We start from the raw sequence: 20,438 nt of genomic DNA on the forward strand, positions 1-20,438 counted from the left end.
AACTTCACGTTGCCCTGGGTCATAGTCCTTGCATCTCTCCCGGCCCTTCATCTCATGGCCTTCTCGTTTATTTAAAAAAAATGTTTTAAATGTTTTTTTTAATAGTGTGCTTTCGTACACATTTGAATTTCTTTTTCTTAAATTTACTATTGCAAGATTGGCGTCCACCATTTTGGAACATGTAGAGGATATTTATATGTTTATATATTTGTGCATCATTAACAAAATACAAAATGCATTTCCACACCCAGTTTCGCACGCATACACTGATATAGTACTGTTGCTTTTGAAACAAATTTCCTATTAGAATAGTCACTTTCTGATACTGAACCACTGGTTAAATATAAACGCCATCTTTGCCAAGAAGGAAGCCACTCCTGTCACTGATGTTTCCCTCCTGCCCACTTCTCTCTTCGGAAACTCTGCTGCACACAGTCAAGCTGAGATATACTGGTTTATTTCCCGTTATTGTTAATCTGCTCATGATGAAATTTCAGCCACAACCCATAATATTCCCAAGGTCCTTCTGTTGGTTCACTGTCGCTTTTCATTGAAATAACTTATTATTGTTCATGTATCTAGTTTTGTTCCAGTATCTCTGGATGACATTAGCAATGAATAAATATTGAAATAGTGGGATAGTAGTTAGGTGTTAAGGAAATATGATGTATATTTTTCATGTGCTCTGATTTGCCGATGAAACGCTACATTTGCTCACACCTCCTTTTTTGATCTCTGTGTCTTTGAGGAACAAGGCAGGATACATACAAATTTGTTTAGAAAACCCACAGCAGGCAATTTGATATTACATACTACTAGGCAACACCCACGCAGGCTAGTCCGCAGTATTCCCAATGGGGAACTTTTAAGAGTAGGAAGAAATTGCTTCAGAGGCCTTTGAAGAGAAAGCATCAGAGATGATGAAAAGATTCCATATATAAGGGTATCCCAAGCCCCTATTGGAACAATCCCTGAACAGGGTAGAAAAGCATGAGAGACACAATCTGATTTTCAGAACAGAGACTACAAACAAACAAGAATCGGGTGGAGCACGACTAATCACAACATTCTCGAGTGATTCTACATGGTTTTATAAAAAATTGGCAAATCTTGAAGAGTTATCAGGTGATTGGGGCTCAGCTGCCATCAGCGCCACAAGTCACATACTGCAGAAGTACTTCTTTATGTGATATGCTGGTACAGTCATTATATTGACAGCAGGAAGGAAAAGGGAATGATAACAGGGTTTTTCCCATGTATGAACTTTAAAGCATGTAAAACGAGTAATAAGATACAGGAGTATGAGGTGTCAGGAACTGGAAAAAAATAAACTGATCACAAAACTCTTAAATTTCAATTTAGACTTTACCGTTTATTGTCTAGTGTGTCCATGCAATTTACGATATGTAGGTAGTACAGTAAAAGCAGTACATAATTGAGTGTTGGAACAAATGAGTGCAATCGCTAAGGGGGATCTCACATATCCAGTGACAAGGCATTTTCAATCAACACATGGGGGGACAGATACTTACTGACATTTTTCTGTGTGGACCAGGTCCCCAAAAATGAAAAGGATGGTGATAGGGTGCACCAATTGAGACAATTGGAATCCCATTACATTATAGAATTGCAAACAAAGACACTGAATGGATTTAACATGGATGAAGAGAAGTGGACCCATGTAGGATAATTTGCCAGCTCACATAAGGCAGAATAGCAGACTAAAAACCTGGTCACAGCAATTGCCAGAACAGGGTTTGACAGTGGTTTGATAGCACCCAGTATTTTACGAAGGGGCAGAAAGCTTCTATAGTTGGGAAGTTGGGCTATATAAGCACAATGGTAGGTTCAGACCCAGATACAGATTGTATCTATTAGTATTTTAGTGGCCGGGGATTATAACACAGCTATTATGGGCATGTACATCCACAGCATTACTACATTAAAACTATAGTGACAGCCCATTCAGGGCTCTATAATTGAGTCAGAATGGACACTTTGATGAATTAGGTCCGGCTTCACATGTTAAAATTTAAGATAAAGAGTTACATGAATTAACTGTTTTTCATTTGTTTTTTATTAATTTTCATTGCTTTATGACATTAATCAAAGAGAACTAGAATGATGATTTTTTTCATTAGTGCATCCGTTATAATGAATGGTTACCAATAAGTTTTACATGTTCAAAGATGGCCGCCACCGTACAGCAAAGTATTATCTGTGAGCAACGTCAGTTCTCTATGTTGGGTAAAAAAAATTCAAAAAGTGTTGGGACGCCCTAAGTGACGTTTTCTGCCTCACACTATGAAGGAAGAGTAATGTACATTTTGAATGACTGACATTGAGAAAGGCGAGGAAGCTGAAATGTGCTTGTCATATGTAACATTTTCTAGCTAAATAAATGAATTTTGCAAATCAACACTATTGAGTGGATACCTTCTGTGAGTGCCCAACATTGACTCGAAGAAGCAGAGATTTTTGGTGAGGCCATTGTTACTGGTCATAGCACCCGCCGTGTTAGAGGCACAGCAGCGTTTGGGCAGCGTGAAAAATAAACACCACAATAAGTCTGCAGATTCAGGAATTTCCTATGCAAAAGTAACATATAGCAACCCTCGATTTTGGCGGTGAGCCAGGAAACTTTCCTATTCTACTAGAGATGATGCCTGTCACTCTCTTGATTTTGCTGCCCACTTGGGACTTAGAATATTTCAGATTTTTGTATTCTTTTGTAACTTTCATTGAGAACCTTTATAGCATTGACTCTGTACCTTTTCATTTTTTTCCATTTATCTAAAACTCAATTATTGAGTGGGCCCATTAACTTAAAGTTGTGTTTTCTAATTTGATGTTTTGGGGGGTTCCTTAACGCACGGACATATTGCCTCATGAAATTAAGGTGTACCACTGTCTACGATCCAGGAAAAATTGGGGACTGTGACTGGTGTAAATTTTGGGGTGTCTAAATTTAGGGGTACCCTTACTCAAATAGATTTTTGTAGCAGAGGATGGTAGCACGTTAAAGAGTACATTCTTTCTGTTTTAAATTTTTTCTTTTTGCCCAGTCCTTAGTGATAGTAAATGTTCCAGTGTGGATTATCCTGGTGGATTTTGCAAGGAACCGGACTTGCAGTGCTGTTCGGAAATTTTTGGATTGTAAGAATGAATAGGGGAGAATGATTCTGTCGATTGTGAATGCTTTCAGTGCGTCTATTAGGGTTGGAGTGATGAAAGATGGATTGTTATGTTGAATGTGAGGTTTTTGGCTATGCGAGGTTGAGTCTGGGTTCAGTTGGTGGCTTGATCACTGTTGTTTTGATGTACTATGCTTAGTTACGATTGTGTTGAAAAGCTTTTGTTTATTATTGGCTGGTTTAGTTATCAGATTTGTCAAACACGAGGATCTTGAGCTATTGTAGTTTTACTTGTCTGCAGAACATAGTGGGTTTTGCAAGGCACTGCAGGCAAACTGATAGAGTTTTCTGAATTAACAAGATTTCCCTTCTACGAATTTGTGTGTCTGTTGTAGGTTGATGTCCCTTGCTCTTAAGTACACAAGAGTAGGTGGATAAATCGAGGATAGACTGCTGCTGGACAGGAGTTTGCTTGAGGCAAATTTAGTTTAACCAGTGGCATGAAGGTGCTAATCTTGTTTTGTTGTGTGTGACATTTGTCTTATTCTAACATGCTCATTTTCCATTTATTTAGGTTGAAAATACAAGGGGGCAGATTTAAGGAAAGTAGCGCTGCACCCAGTGCAGCGCCACTTTCCTTGCACCCCTTAGCGCCCCCCTACTGTCACCATGTGTGCGACAAATTTTAAATACGGCGCACCATGGCGCAGGGTAGGGGGCAATAGCATCATTTTATGTGATGCTATTGATGTACTCTGCAGGAGTAGCGCCAAAATGTTGGCGCTAGTCTTGCAGAGTACACAGGGGCCCATTCTAAATAATGGTATGCCCCCTTTTAACGCCTGCTCTGAGCAGGTGTTAAAAGTGCTGAAAAAAATGACGCAAGGAAATCTTATAGATTTTTTGTTTGCACCATTTTTTCAGCCCAGTTAACGGGGAAACTCCCCCCTTGCATACAATATGCCTGGCGCAGGCATAATGTTGTGCAAGTGTTTACAAAGTGGTGCAATGCCAGCATTGCACCACTTTGTTAATATGGCACATGGGAAATGCCACCTTAGTGCCACATTTGTGTTGAAATAAATGCTGTAAATGTGGCGCAAGGTGGCGCTAAGTGCTTAAAAATATGCCCCAAGATTTATTTTCATTTATTTATTGTGAATGCATGGGAAAGGCTTTGCAATGGTTTTTCTCATTAACCGAAAAGTTGTGCTGTTATTTGTTAGTCAGCCAGGGAGCTGCTGTAGGACTGGTGAGATGTCACCACAAAGTTGCACTGTCATTGGCTGGTTGCTGACAGAGCTGCGCTGTCAAAGGTTGACCTTAGCCCAAGCCTCGCTGGGATTCGTTGTTGTTCACTAGCCTACTCTGTGATTTTTTTATTGTTTTTAACAAAAATAATGGGACCTTTGTTGAAAAAGCCTAAAGCACCTGTTGTACCTTCTACTGAGGGTCAGTAATTACCTGCAGAGAGAGAGCTTGTTTGTTAAACATTGGGTTCTATACGTGTACCTGGATTTCTGAATGGCATGAATATACTACTCCTGAAAAAGGCTTATTGTTTACTTTCAAGAGTACCTTTAACATTAGAAAGCTAGATTTCTTGAAACAAACTATGAATGTCAAGAGCAGCATTAGTCACTAGTATACCTTTCTTTTCTTCGAGACCACCCAATCACCTGGGTTTAACAAGTGACATTGAACTTCCAGATTTCCTGTGCTGGTTCTGTTGTCAGGTTCACCAGATAAGAAACATATTTCACCATATCAGTTAGCCCTTTGCAGTCATCTAGAAAAATATAATTGGTAATTGAACCAGCTGAAGGAGTATACACCAGTCTTTTGCCAAAAGCTACTTCTGATATTCCAAAAAAACAAGAGGAAGAGTGTCTGGTCATTTCAAACCAGTAGAAGCACATATTGTGACCAGTTTGTTTTTTATGGTTCCATTCATTCTCTGAACTACTCCAAAAGACGGAGGACAATGACTACAACGGAACATTTGATCAATTTGGGGAGCTGACAAATCCATTATAAAAGCTAATTTTGAAAATGTAAGCCACGATCTGTCTCAATAGGGAGGCCAGATCTCAGTATTATTCTCCCAACAACAGTTTGGTGACTGCCAGTCAATCTGAGTGGGATAGGCCTTGACCCATTTAGAGAACCGGAAGACAATAATAGGAATGTATTTAAGGCCATTATAAACTGGCATTTCAACACAAATCTGCTTGCCGTCTTGCAATTGGGTACTCTTAGTTGTCAATATGACTCAGAACACTAGTCTTTCGTCCTTTCATCCATGATTATGCTTTTGACACATCAAACAACAACATGTATAAATCCTCTGCAATGTTTCTAAATTTGTATTTTCCCATTTCTTAGTAAAAGTCCTTGCCATGAAATCTCTCCCTGAATGTAATTGGTTATGCAGATACCTGGCCACAAGATATAACATTGTGTCATGGCAATACATATTTAGATTCAGGAGTGATGTATTTGTCTTGATAATTTTCCCTATAACTTAACATTTCCCATTTTCCTTTCTTATCTTTTGTAGCCTCCTCTTGGAGATCTCTCAATTCACTTAAGGAAGTCAGACCTGGATTTAACAAGAAACAACTCACATCTGTATTTACTGCGGAATTTACTCTTGCTACATTTTGTTTTGATCATTGAATTACTGTTTCGTTCTCGAGTGCACAGTATCTGGCCACTTGATCAGCATATTTATTTCCAAGAATAACCACATCCTTCCCACCTTTATGAGCAGCACACGACTGCATCGCTTTCGTTTAGTTGTTATGTTACAACAAACCAAGCACATGGAGACTGTTCCTGGTGGGAGCTTCAGAAGATGTCATGAATCCCCTTTGTGACCACATTTGTCCAAAATCATGGGTGACTCGAAAGCCAACTAGCTGTCACAATAAAGTGCCACATTCAATTTATTCTGACAAGCGACAAGCTCTTGTCAGTGCAACCAAATCTGCCACTTGTGCTGAAGTTACAATTGGCAGATATGATGCTTCAAGGTTTTCAGACATGGAACATACTGCATAGGGAGCCTTCAGTGCTCCATACTGATCCCTTAAACAGCAACCATCAGCAAACAAAGCCAAAACTGCCATTGCCATATGTCTTGTTTTGGTACATATTTTCTGTTACACAAATGCAGTTGTGCTCTCGTTTATTGCCATAATCACTCCTGTTTTTGTCTTCACAGCATTTATTTGGAAAAAAAAGCAATATTGTAGGGTTCACGAAAATACACCTTCTGATTGAGATGTTTTCAGCTGTGAATATGACTTATCTGGTCAATTGACTGTCCTATGCTGAGTTCTTGAACAACAAAAACACTCATCCCCAGTCACAGATCTGGGTCTAATCCATCATTCATTTGCTCACTATGCCACCCCAGTTTGGACCCAGCCATATGCAAATCAGTCTTGACCCTGTTCCCCCACAGGAACAGTCCAGCCCGAACTGCCATGCCACGTCCTCTCTGTACTGGAAAAAAGCAATGTAGTACTAGTTTCAGGATATCACTCTTCACCATCCAGGCTAGCTTGAATCCAGTGGCACAGTGAGCACAGGACCCACGTCTGGGCACACTCAGCCCACTTAGGGTGACTTAGCAACACAAAAGAATGATGGAAAAAGTGCTGAAACTTTTCACTCACCCCCAATCACATATCTGGGTTTAATCCATCCTTTTGCTCATCATACCACCGCAGTTTAGACCCAGCTACGGAGAAATCAGTCTTGACCTTATTCCCCCATGAGGACAGTCCAGCCCAAACTGCCAAGCCAAATCCTTCATGAACCAAAAACAAACATCATAAGACAAGTTTCAGTATATCAACTTTCATCAGCCAAGCTAGATTGAATTCAGTGGCACAGTGAGCATGGGGCCCACATCTGGGCACACCTGTCCCACTTAGGGCGACTTTAACAACACAAAAGGATGATGGATGGAGTGATGAAACTTTTCAAACACTCACCCCCAGTCACAGATCTGGGTTTAATCCATTGTTCTTTTGTTCACAATGCCACCCCAGTTTATACCCAGCCATATACAAATCAGTCTTGACCCTGTTCCCCATGGGACCAGTCCAGCCCAAGCTGGCTGATGAAGGGTGAAAGCCTGAAACCGGTCCCAGGATGCTTGTTTCTGGTCCAGGGAGGACCTGGCCTGGCAGTTCGGGCTGGACTGCTCCCATGGGGAGCAGGGTCAAGGCTGATTTTCATATGGCTGGATCCAAACTGGAATGGCATGGCAAACTAACAAATTATGGATTAAATCCAGATCTGTGACTAGGGGGGAATGTTTGATTTGTTCTTCATTCAGTCCATTATCTGTTGTTTTTACATTTGTTGCCCTACATGGGAAGTGTATGCCCAGACGTGGGTCCCGTCCTTGCTATACCACCACATTCAAGTTAGCCTGGCTGATGAAGAATAGACTCCTGAAACTGGTCTCAGGATGTTTGTTTCTAGTCTGGGGGAGCAGGGCTTGGCCTAGTAGTTCAAACTAGACTGTTCCTATGGAGAGCAAGCTCAAGGCTGATTTGCATATAGCTAAATCCAAGCTAGAGTGGCATGGCAAACAAAACAACGGATGGATTAAACCCAGATCTGTGACTTAAGGTGAATGTTTGATTTGTTCTGTACTGAGTTCATCATTTCTTATTTTTGCATTAGTTGCCCTATGTTGGAAGGCTATGCCCAGATGTGGGTACTGTTCTTGCTATACCACCAGCTTTAAGTTACCCTGGCTGATGAAGGGTAATACCCTAAAACTGGTCCCAGGATGCTTGTTTCAGGTCCAGGGAGAACCTGGCCTGGCAGTTCAGGCTGGGCTGTTTCCCTGGGGAGCAGGTTCAAGGCTGATTTGCATATGGCTGAATCCAAACTGGCATGGTATGCAAAAAACTGATGGATTAAACCAAGATCCGTGACTGGGGGTGGATGTTTGATTTCCTCTGCATTCAGTCCATTATCTGTGTTTTTTTCGTTTGTCGCCCTATTTGGGAAGGGTATTCCCTGACGTGGGTCTCGTGCTTGCTATGCCACCAGAATAAAGGTACTGGCTGAAAAAGGGTGATACTCTGAAACCGGTCCCAGGATGCTTGTTTCTGGTCCAGGGAGGATCTGGCCTGGTAGTTTGGGCTGGACTGTTTCCATCGGGAGCAGGGTCAAGGTTGATTTGCATATGGCTGGATCCAAATTGGAATGGCATGGCAAGCAATGAAACTGATGGATTAAACCCAGATCTGTGACTGGGGGTGAATGTTTGATTTGTTCTGCATTCAGTCCATCATCTGTTGTTTTTGCATTTGTTGCCCTAAGTCGGATGTGTATGCCCAGACGTGGGTCCCGTGCTTACTATACCACCAGATTCAAGCTAGCCTGGCTGATGAAGGATGATACTCTGAAACTAGTCCCAGGATGTTTGTTTTTGGTCCAGGGAGGACCTGGCCTGGGAGTTCGGGCTGGACTGTTCCCATGGGGAGCAGGGTCAAGGCTGATTTGCATAGGGCTGGATCCAAATTGGAATGTCATGGCAAGCAAAAAAAATAATGGATTAAATCCAGATCTGGGGGTGAATGGTTGATTTGTTCTGCATTCAGTCCACCATCTGTTGTTTTTGCATTTGTCGCTCTAAGTGGGAAGGGTATGCCCTGGCGTGGGTCCTGTGCTTGTTATGCTGCTAGATTTAAGCTAGCCTGGCTGATAAAGGGTGTTTTCCTGAAACCAGTCGCAGGATGCTTGTTTCTGATTGAGGGGAAGGCCTGGCAGTTTGGGCTGGACTGTTCCCATGAGGAGCAGGGTGAAGGTTGATTTGCATATGGCTGGATTCAAACTGGAATGACATGGGAAGCAAAAATACTGATAGATTAAATGTAGATCTGTGATTTGGGGGTGAATGTTTGATTTGTTCTGCATTCAGTCCATCATCTGTTGTTTTTGAGTTCTTGTACAAGTTGGCAAAATCTCAGCTGAATATGGAACAGTCACAGTCAATGTGTGTCTCATCACAGTCCTTTCACTTTTCATGTGAGCGACATGGATCCACTGCCGAACTCCAGCATATTTCACAGCAGCATTAATCACTAGTATAACTTGAGCATGGCTACAATGAATTGTAATCTGTGCCCATAATTAACTAACTTCTGTGCAAAAATGCATGCACACCAGTGCTTAGTTTGATCTGCTGATTGCAAATGGGGCCCAGTGGCACTGAATTTACAGAACTTACATTTCCGCATCAGACTTTGACTAAAAGCAAGAGACAGATATACACACAATGTAGAAAGAAGGAAGACGGAAAAAAACACTTCAAAGGGAGAGAGCAGAAATCTGCAATAGTGAGATAAATAGGCAGGGAGTGTCTGGCTGCGGATTACAGAGGCCCAGGGAGGATTCTACAATATGCGGCCTTTGGTTTACTGACATTGAATCGCATCAGCCATGGGGTTCTAACCAGAGCTCTGTGCACTGCCTTCATTCTTTACAAACTAAGCACTGACACGCAGTATGCCTATATAATTAAGTTCAAAACACGCCTCATAATTCAGTTCATTTGATGTCCTCAACTGCAAAGCAGGCCGGTAATTAGATGCTAACGTGGTTAATTAATAACAAAACATACCAATTATAAACTGACGCGCATGTCTTCAGTAATGCGTAAATAGAGCAAACAATATAAAATGTGTGTTTGGTGTGTATATATTGCTCAACTTCTATGGCGCTGAAATTCGAAATGGGCCTTACTCTTTTTGATTCTATAGTGGAACTCATGTCAAAACGAAGGCATGCCTGCTGCATCAGCTACTCTGGGCAGGCAGGAAACATCGTATAATGCGTAGCACATACCTGATATAAATTGTGATTCTCTATTGCTTGCCAAGAGAACATCTCTTTAAGGCTCCCTTAAGGTATGTTTGGTTTGGGTTAAAAAATCTGAAGAACTAGACCTTTGACTACTTATTGGCTTCTTCATCCATTAAATGGAGTGATCTGTATGGTCTTAAATGATCTTGGCTAAGTCGAAAATGGCAACATTATGAAAGACGTGCAATGGAGTGGCATGGGCAGTCTCTGATGTATTCTTTTGGAAGGGATGTTTAGGAAGGGCTGAGCAGGTACAGCGTAGGCAGCTTCAAAGCAGGTTCTCTCATGCACAGGATAGGTACAGCATGGCAAGCATCAGTCCAAGATTCACTCTCACGCAGAAGAGATCCAGACCGTGTGGATGCAGTGTCAAGGGGGGCCAAGCCTCCTTCATACACAGATTAGACACAGGTCACACAGCAGCTGTGGAAGCCTCCCTTATGCACAGAATAGGTACAGTACAGCCAACAGCTAGGCAAGCTTCTTTCATGGAGAGAACAGGTCCCGAGATACATGACATGAGGATGGCAGTGCCATGCTCCCTCACACACACTGAACTGCCACAACACAAGCATCAGCTACACAACTTGCCTCATTCAGAGAACAGGTTCAGCACAGGTGGCAGCACTGCACACTTCCCTCGTACACACAAAAATACAGCACAGGCACCAGCCCCTCAAGCTTCTGGCACATACACATAATTGATGTTTTTAGGTCTCACTTATAGAGAGCTTTTATTGTGGACAATACCGATACTTATAGTGGGGTTTGGGCCTGCTATTTGCCTACCTTTAGTTGTTTTTTTTGTCGCTCTTATTTGTTTGTTTCTTCAGTGGCCTTCATTCCTCTTCTTGTGCTTCGCCCTCCCCACAGCACAGCTTCTTTGCCATGCATTTAATTAGATAACTGCTCACATTCAGGGAACTACTTTTTCCTTGTCTTCCATCACACCATGCCAGTAAATGTGTTTTCTTTCTCACTCCATCGTGTTTTACATTGGTGCTGTTATTTCTCCAAAAGGGCATTGACATTGGAACACTTTACCCTTTACATGAACACCAGTTACATTACACAAGGTAAGATTGATATTTTATGCATGAGGAGAAAAACTGATTTGCCAAGAGTCACAGGATGTCGGGCCCACGCCGGGACTCAAACCAGGTTCACCAGTTCCAAAATTAGCAGCTCTGACCCTAACTCCACATCCTCTCCAACAAGGTTCCTTATTTGCTGCCCCCTACTCCTCCTTTCCTTTCCTCCCCTCCTTTGCTATCAGTGGCATGGCCTATTGTAACTTCCCGCTCCCCAGTGTTTGGCTGCTTTCCTGCACCTTTCTGTCACTTCCCAGTCCTTCAGGGCTGGTTTTTGTGGTAGTAAGTGTGGTTTTATCACACTCTTTACCTTTCATGTGAACCATCTCTGAAGGCAGCTTGTAAGAGTCCACTTTTTTAACATAAAAATCGTCCTCATTTAAACTGGCATGACGTTCACTGGCCATCCTCATATTTTGTATTGGATTTTGTAAGTTATGTGGTAGACTCTTTATATAGATGTGTTAAAGCTTTGCATCAAACGTCCTATTTTTAAGTCTGGCGTTAACACATATATATATATCTATATATATATATAGATATATATATATGGGCTTTAGGTGAACCCTCTTCATCTATTGGTCTGTTGTAGTTTCAGACACATTTTGCTTCCACCCACCACAGCATACAACATGGCCAGCGGGTCAGCCCACTTAAACATTTAGGGGCATATTTATGAGCCCCTATTGCCACCGGAGCGTCAATTTTCATGACGCTCGGGTGGCGCTATACCCTGCGCCGTATTTACAAGGTGGCTTTAAGCTACTTTTTGTGGCTTAACGCCACCTTGTAAATACTACCCCTTCACAATCAGCCCTTTGCGTGGAAGGGGCGTGCAATGGGTGTTGCTGTGGGCGTGCCAAGCAACACCCATTGCATTTTGACACTGCCTCAGATTTACGAGTTTTCAAAAACCTGCGGCTGCACCAGAATCTAATGTCATCCCAGGGGTGGCTTTATTAAGGTGCAACGAGGAATACTTTTATTCCTCCTCATTTTTTGCTTTTTCTATGGGTACTGCATTCTGCAGCACGCATATAAAGAGCAACATATCAGACATGATTGTTTATGTGTGGTAAGGTGCCCCTTCCTGCACATAAACAATCATTTGCATTATGCAGCTCACACATACCTGCTAAATTGCCATTAGTGATTGCTTATGTGCAGGAAGAGATACCTTCCTGCACATAAACAATCACACCCCTCAACGCAGACATCCTTGCACTATGGTGCAAGGATGCCTTCATTGGCAGCTAAATTTAGCACCGGCGTAGCGGACAACCCGGGGGTGCGCTGTATTCAATTAAATACAGCGCATCCCTGCGTTGTGAAAATGACAGAGCGCAGCGCTGCCACTTTTGGCGCAGCATCGCACTCCATCATTTTCCTATAAAAATGGGCCTTGGTGCCTTCAATCTGAGTAACAGAATTTGCTTATGCACAGTGTGCAAATTGACATAAAAAATGTTCTGTTCAGTGCCAGGGTGTGTGGAGCAATTGTGTCCTTCACATTGAAGTATGGCCAATTCCCAAGAGTCTGCATCAGGAGCCTAACACCAAAAGAATCTCTCTAATTATTTATTATTATAATATTGTTTGCAGATTCCTCTCACAACTTTCTGTCACAATCATGCAGCAATACCAGCATCTTTCCTCCATCATCTCCTTTCAGATGTTCAACGCCCACTAGGCTGAAAAGGCTTTAGTCCCCCCTGTTGTTTCCAGTAGCGCGGGCTGTGGGGTGCACAGGCAGCTGTCGTGGGCTGGGCAGAGGCTGAAAACTCAGACTCGGCCTCTTCCAAACTACTTCGCAGGACTTCACAGGTCTTTGTGTGTTTTAATTGCTACCGGCCATGCTGTTGTCCCCACTCTTGTTATGGACTGTTGCTTCCAGAGTGGGAGAAAGGATGAAAGGATTTCATGTACAATACAAAAGTGAGCATGTGGCACATTAATATAAAGTGCCCAACAATTAGCCTGGTTTGTCTCTGAGCTCCGAAACAGGAACTGAGCCCTCATGTTGTATATAATTCAGCATTTACAATTGTGTTAAAGACTCGCATTTAAAAAAAAGTGTATTTCTTTAACTTGGAACCGTTTCACTTAAGTACACTAACATTATATTTTGCACTGACTGACATTTATCAGAATTCACAGTTTCCAAACGCAAACTTTGAAACATCCATGCCTGTGATGAGGATTCTATTAGCAGGGCCACTGGAATTATGAGATTCACACTTTATTTTTAATAGTATTGGATTTGCCGCATTTGCCACATAATACTTTGTCAGCTTCATAATCTGTTGATTTTGACAAAAAAATAGTTTCTTGCTCAAACAAATTAAAATTTAGTAAAAACATGGCAATACATGTTCCTTTGTTTGGGGAGGCCCTTTGCAAAGGTTGAATGATCATATTTCAGTTGCTTAATGTGCATTTAGATGTTAAATTGGTATTAATAAGGTGAAATCTTTCAGAGAAAGTGTTACCATGTATAAAAATGGCACAAGAATGAGGTAATTCTATCACAAAATGTGCTGCATTAAGGTGCATAATTTGCATTTTCTTGTGCATAATTTAGTCAACACTGCTGCATAATTTGGTCCTCCTCTGCTGCATGATTCCTGTGGCCCTGACTAATAGTGAACCAAGAAACAAGTCAATTGTCATGCAAACCCTGCTTATATTTTTATAACATATGAATTGGCATTAAAGTCTATTAAAACAGATGAAAGTGACATTTTCGTAGATGGCATATCCTAAATTGAGGTTTTCTTTTTAAGGTACTCTTAAAAAGGACGACTGAAGGCATGGAGGCACAGTGAAATAAGGTAATTGCCTAGGGTAAAACATATTTTGTCTAGCAGGTAAACTGTGTTTGAAACAATGTTTTCTGGTTTTAAGGTGCACAATTCAGCCACTGGATGAATGGGCAGGGGCTAGGTGACTGATATAAGGGTGTGGGTGGCAGAATCCACACGAAGCCTTGGCTCGAAGTTCCAAGAGGACTTTTTCCAGAGCTCAACATCTGGCTCTGGCCTTCAATAACTCTTCCACCTCTAGAAAAGTAACTTTCGGCATGTCCGAAAGGCTGACATTTTGTTGCACGATCAACTTTGATAATCATAGTTCAAATTACACCTGAATCCCCACTTGCCAACTGCCAAGGATAGGGGGAGTTACTAAGAGCTTCTAGGTGTTAGCAATTGGGTTTATGGATGACAGAGGTAGGTACCCTGATCAAGCAGTTATCGCAATCCTAGTCAGGGCAAGCCACAAACACACCCTAAATTAACCTATGTTAACCCTCTGGTAGCTTGGCACAGAGCAGTCACACTTAACTTAAGAGGCAATGTGTAAAGTATTTGTGCAACACTTCAAACAGTAAAACAGTGCAAACACCACACAAAAAGATACCACACCCGGTTAGAAAAACAGAACTTACTTTAATAAATAAAGCAAGACCAAAGCAATAAAAATCCAATACGTAGTACTTGAGTTATGAATTTGTAAACAATAAACAGTACAAAAGTGCTTAGAAACAAAAAGCACCAACCGGGGCTATCTGTTTGCCTCGGACCCAGACAAAGTCAAAAGTTCAGTACAACCGTGATGGAGCGTGGGCCAGTTACAGGGACCCAGTTGAGCCAGCTGAACCAAAGTACCTTATGTCCTAGTGTGGGAGTGTTGCACTGGTTCTGAACCTCAATGTTCCCCATGCAGCAGTGGCAATGCATCGGAGCTGAGATGCAATGGAGTTTGGGTGCTGGTTGCATTGACATTGAGATAATGCACTGATTCCGATGAGCACAGTGGTTGTGATGCGGAGTTGTGTGTAATTGAGGCTGTTGTCGACGGGGATGCAAGGACCTTGCACCAAGGGAAATGCTGCAGTGCTGGTCCCGAACACGATGAGCCAGTTTTACCCATGCAATGGCAAAGGTCTGCCAGTTCTGCTCACACAATGGTGGAGATGAAGTGGTTCTGCTAGAGCAGTGCCTGAGGGTCTACTTCCAAGGGCCAAGCACTGGGGTGGCACTACCAGGAAGGATTAGGCCAATAGCTGGCAGAGTCCAGTTTGGGGGGTTGGAAGTCTTTTATGTCGTTGAGAATTCAGATCAGGAGAACAGTAAGCTGGCCCTTAGAGTCACTCTGGGTTCTGAGTTGGAAAGTTGCAGGTCAAGTCTTCCTCACCAAGGCAAGGAGGGCAGCAGGAATCAGGTCAGCACAGCCAGGCAGCAGTACTTCCACAGCAGCAGCCCAGCAGAGTGGCAGTCACTATAGCAGCACAGCAGTCCTTCTTCCTGGCAGGGTATCTACAGGTCCAAAAGTGTACTGAAGTGGTAAGTTATGAGGTCCAGTTCTTATACGCATTGGTGCCTTTGACATGGGGGAGACTTCAAAGAAGTCTTTAAAAAGTGCATAGAGGTCCTCCCTTCCTGCCCTGGCTCCAGAGTCATTGCATCCCTTTGTGTGAGCACAGAACACAACCTATTCAGGTGTAATTGTGAGGCTGTGCCCAGCTCCTCCCCCTCAACCTGTCAGGGTGGCCTATCAGGGCCCATCAAGTCACACCTAAGCTCCCATTGTATGTGGCTGTCTATAGGTAACACACAAACCCAGCTTTACCCACCCCAGACAAGTGATCACAGACAGGCTGCAGGCACACAGGGCTAAGAGCATGGAATGCCAGCTTTCTAAGAGTGACATTTTCAAAATTGTAATAATAAATCTGATTTTGTCATTAAAGAGGATCTATCATTACAATTCAACAGGTACTAAACATGAGAGATCTACCTCCTCTCAATCAAGAATTACAGCTTTTTAAAGGTAATAAGGAATCCCAAATTTTATCTTATGAAATTGGTAGCCCTCCCAATACTGGAAAGTTAATTTGGGAGCTTTTCACTACAAGGACATGTAAACATGAAAGGCACATGTCCTACCTTTTAATTATTTAGCACCCTGTCCTATGGGCTACCTAGAGCCTACATCAGTGGTGACATATATGTAGTAGAAGAGGAGTTTAAGGCTTGGCAAGGGGTTCTAAATGCAAAGTCAAGATTTCAGTTTAAACTGTGCACACAGGCTCTGTAATGGCAGCCCTGAGATGTGTTTAAAGGGCTACTTAAGTGGGTGGCACAATCAGTGCTGCAAGCCCACTAGTAGCATTTAATTCACAGGCTCTGGGCAAATGTAGTGCATTTTACTAAGGACTTATAAGTAAATTAAATATGCCATTTGGGTATATGCCAAACAAAATCATGTTCTGGGGAGAGAGTACATTCACTTTAGCACTGGTTATCAGTGGTAAAGTGTACAGAGTCCTGAGGCCAACAACAACCCAGCAAAAGTGAAGGCAAGCAGACAAAAAGTTTGGGGTAAGACCACTCTAAAGCTGGCATGTCTAATACTAGGGTTACATAATGTTGCATTCACACAGCTCACACTACACTCACACAGGTTCACAAGTCATACTCCGCTCACATGGTTTCATTTTGTACTCTCCCCATCTACTCACAAGAGCATGCTGGGTTCCAAGTTCTCACACAGGCACACCACTTACCTTCACTCACACCTCTTACCCTGCACTTACACAGACATTCCTTTCACTCTGCACTCACTCTGCTCACCAATCACTTACACCACTCACCATCTCTCAGCACTTCCAGACCACACCTCTAACACAGCACACATTGAACTACCAAACACCTGGGACATGCACACGTCTACAAAGTCCTAGATGCTCATTCGGTTCCATGGGTAACTATAGGAGCATTGAAATAGTAGAGAGTGTACTAAGACTATGGAATGGTATGGGAAAGGAGATTGAGCTGGGTCTGTAGGGGCTGGTGTAGGAGCTGGAATCAGTTTTAGGCTGTTGGGATCAGTCAGGAGGGAGTGGTGACAGCAGCCAAAGGTAGCAGAATGGGGAGCAACCCAACAGGCTAAGGGTGAAGCACTGCAACTGTGGCTGTGATCTGGTGTGGACATTGACTGCTACTGTAGACTAAGGGTCTGATGCTCATGGGGGAAGCATTTACAGCTCAAGAGATACTTGCTGGTCCTGCACTGAGCCCCACTGGCCTTCATTACAGCCACTGTGAAGAAAGGTAGGGTGCTCACCTGGGGCCAGGCATGCTGTTTTTGCTGCTTCTGAAGCCTTGCTATATACCAACATCTGGGTCCTGTTGGCCTGCTTAACAATAGCATTCTGCTGGGGCTGGTATCAGAGGTGAGAGTGCGCTGAGGCAACAGCTGGTGTGTGAGATAGGAGCAGAAGGTGGAGAACAATAAAGTGAGGTTGTAGGTTGGTGTAGGAGTGGAAGAGGGGCTGTGATGAGGCTACTGTGATGCAGAACTGCGGGCTAAGGCTGCAGTGAGCAGCACATCTGGAGTGCAAGTTAGGTCGGGGAAAACTTTTTTTTGTTTTGAATGTCAGTAATGCAAATGGGGAACAAAAAGCAAATAGGCTCAGATGGCTCTATGTCATCATGCTGGACATAGCAATCATTTTGGATGGGAAAAATCTGTTGTTGAGAAGCTCTATTCACCAATACTCCTACCAATTATACTGCTGCTTGCTCACAGAGCAATATTCTTAGCCAATACTATCACACCATTGTAGAGGGATCGTACTGCCATGTTATTGCACTTTAATGGGGTAGACATGTTAGGTGAGGGAACACCACACAGGAGTTAATAGAAGTGCAACAAGCACTGCACTCTTTCTCAGCAGCACCACACGTGTTCTGCCCAATCAAATGCTATAATCAAGGTAAACATGTGGGAGGAGCCACAGTCATTTTGACAGTTGTGTTTGTTAAAGCTTTTTTCTGTTGATCACACAAGGGATAGAGATAGCAAGACCTAAAATGTACATCTCAGAAGTATTGAAGCACACTCAATATGGTGCTTAAAAACTCATATCATAGAACTATACATTAACTTAAGTACATTAACGCTTGAAGAATAACACAAGGATTTCTGTCATGTGTTTTGGAGTACTAGTGATTATCCAAAAGTTGTGAAGTGGTTTTTAAAACAGTATTAGTTTAATTAAAAAAACTCTTTGTTTTCATTCTTTTCCTTCAATGCCTTTTGTGCCTATAGCACCATTCCTGCTTGAGCCCATTGTGCCCTTGCCTCCCATTGAAAATGTAATAGTAAGTAAATGACACTGATTATGTAGACTCAGGGCCTGATTTAGATTTCGGCAGACGGCTTACTACGTCACAATGGTGACAGATGTCTGCCGAGATATAAATCCCTTAGGAAACAATAGGATTTATATTTCAGCAGATGGGATATCCGTCACCGTTGTGATGGAGTAACCCATCTGCCAAAATCTAAATCAGGCCCTCAAGTGGCATACAGAGTAGAGTTGGTCATTCTGAATACATATACTTTCTGGCAGAGGGAATGTGTCAAATCCAGGTCAGGGTGTATATGGTAAGCAGAAGATACTGGGCCTCAGCCATGGGGGCAGGGGTGGTTTACCTTGGATGTCCCAGAGTCTGCCCTGCTTTGGCTTCACAAACTGGGTCATGTACAACCCCTGCAGCATTTAACTCTAGGGGGTAGCACTTTGGAGCATTCCCACACTTTCCAGGGAGGTAGTGTAGGAGTATGGAAACTCAAAACTCAGATCACCCAGCAGAGCAGGATCTGTTTGTCCAACCCAGTGCTTTATTTACGTAAGAAACGTACCTTAATAGACATGCTTAAAATGGCATACTGCTGCCAGTACAATAATATGCATTGGCACCTAAGCTACTGCATCTTGGGATACTGTCTTAACTGTCTTCCTCTTCTCTCTTTCACATGAGCCCCCCTCTTTTGAGTCAAAGCAGGTCCCTGTTGGGTTAGTTTTGTGAGACACTAATTAAGGCTCAGGTCCAGGGATCCAATTTCAATTAAAGTTACGCTCAGTTTAGTACAGTCTCCTAGATACAGCCTCACCACAGTGCAGGTCTGCGTTTCAGCATTACGTGTCTCCCATCTTGCCCACTTCTAGGATGAGACGGCATGGTTGCAGGTGTGGCCCTCGATCTGGGTAGGATGTAGTAGGGTGGGGCAGTCAGAGCTGCAGATTTAAGTCCTTCGTTGAATGCAGGTAATGGAATTCAGTGAGGGATCATGGCAGGCATCAGATCTACTTCTGGGTCACTGGGCAGCAGATGAGCCACCACTTACAAGGGTGTCACAAAAGCTCACTAGCAGCCATGGGAAGCACTTTGTAAATAATGCAACAGTGACCGCCATGTGCACAAGACTGTGACGACATCAGCCATAGGAACCTCTCTAGGTTTCGGTGGCTGCATTCACAATGGGCACAGCTCTTGACATAAGCAGCAAGGTCAACCATGATTGTTTCTATTGCAAGGTTGGCTGCCTGCCTGTCATCCCCTCTTGAAGCTGCACTTCTGGAAAGACTGCACTGACCCTCTTCAGACTCATAGACCGCTCTCTGCAGTCTTCTTTCTCCTGATAGACCCTCCACACTAGAGTTTAGCAGCTTCTGACACTACCTGGATATTCACACCTCCTGGGGCTTGACAAGCTCCCTCACTCTCTCAGGAGGCAGGCTGGCTTCCAGGTGCTTCAGGTCAGGGGTACAGCTCTTTCAGCAATTAAAGACTCCATTTGATCTACCCTCTCCTTTGGGAAGCTCGTTGTCACACAGACACCAGTTCTGGTTGTTGTACAGCAGTTCGCAAAGTATGCTGCAGAATACTCCCTTCCTTGGTGAAAGGACCTGGAACTGGAGCAACAAAGATGTATGTAGCTCCCACTTTTATGCATTAAAAGTAGTTAAGTAATGTGGATTCTGTGTCTGCAATCTCAAAACAGGTTTGCAGTGGTTCTTCTTTCAGGTGTCCTCGCTATGCTATTCTCCAGACAGGGCCTTTGTGTAGAGTGATGCTCTTTACAGCACAGTAGTCTAAAGCCTGTAATACTCACAAGACAGGCACAAAGAGGCATGATGTTTCTGAAACTGGCTTTTCACCAACCACACTGAACACTGATTATGATGAAGACAAAAAGCTGGCTTCACCTAAAAGATCTCTCTCACACTGAATAACAAAGATGAGAGTCCCACCCACACACTTTTTAAAAGACAGTACCACAGGACAACCAGTCAGCAGCTTTAGTGAATTTTAAATACGTGTTGCCTCCCTCAATTTTCAGGAATGTCAGCAATACTCTTCTACTGTCTGTGAAAACAATCTCACCTGCACCTTGTGCACGGGAGCAGGCTAGCAGATTCCAAAATGGGCCTCCATTCCTCCATTACTCTGGCTCACTCATTCTC

At 43.0% G+C, this 20,438-nt stretch overlaps 1 long non-coding RNA gene across 1 annotated transcript in view; it reads left to right on the top strand.

Moving 5' to 3' along the window:
* Positions 1-20,438, top strand: part of LOC138250102 (uncharacterized) — a 190,679-nt gene that overhangs the window by 130,944 nt on the left and 39,297 nt on the right. Inside the window, exon 2 of the long non-coding RNA XR_011194887.1 lies at positions 13,906-13,953. This is a non-coding gene — a long non-coding RNA (uncharacterized lncRNA). The remainder of the gene's footprint in view (positions 1-13,905; positions 13,954-20,438) is intronic.

Source organism: Pleurodeles waltl, chromosome 8 (genome assembly GCF_031143425.1).
Source record: "Pleurodeles waltl isolate 20211129_DDA chromosome 8, aPleWal1.hap1.20221129, whole genome shotgun sequence".
Classification (NCBI taxonomy): Eukaryota; Metazoa; Chordata; class Amphibia; order Caudata; family Salamandridae; genus Pleurodeles; species Pleurodeles waltl.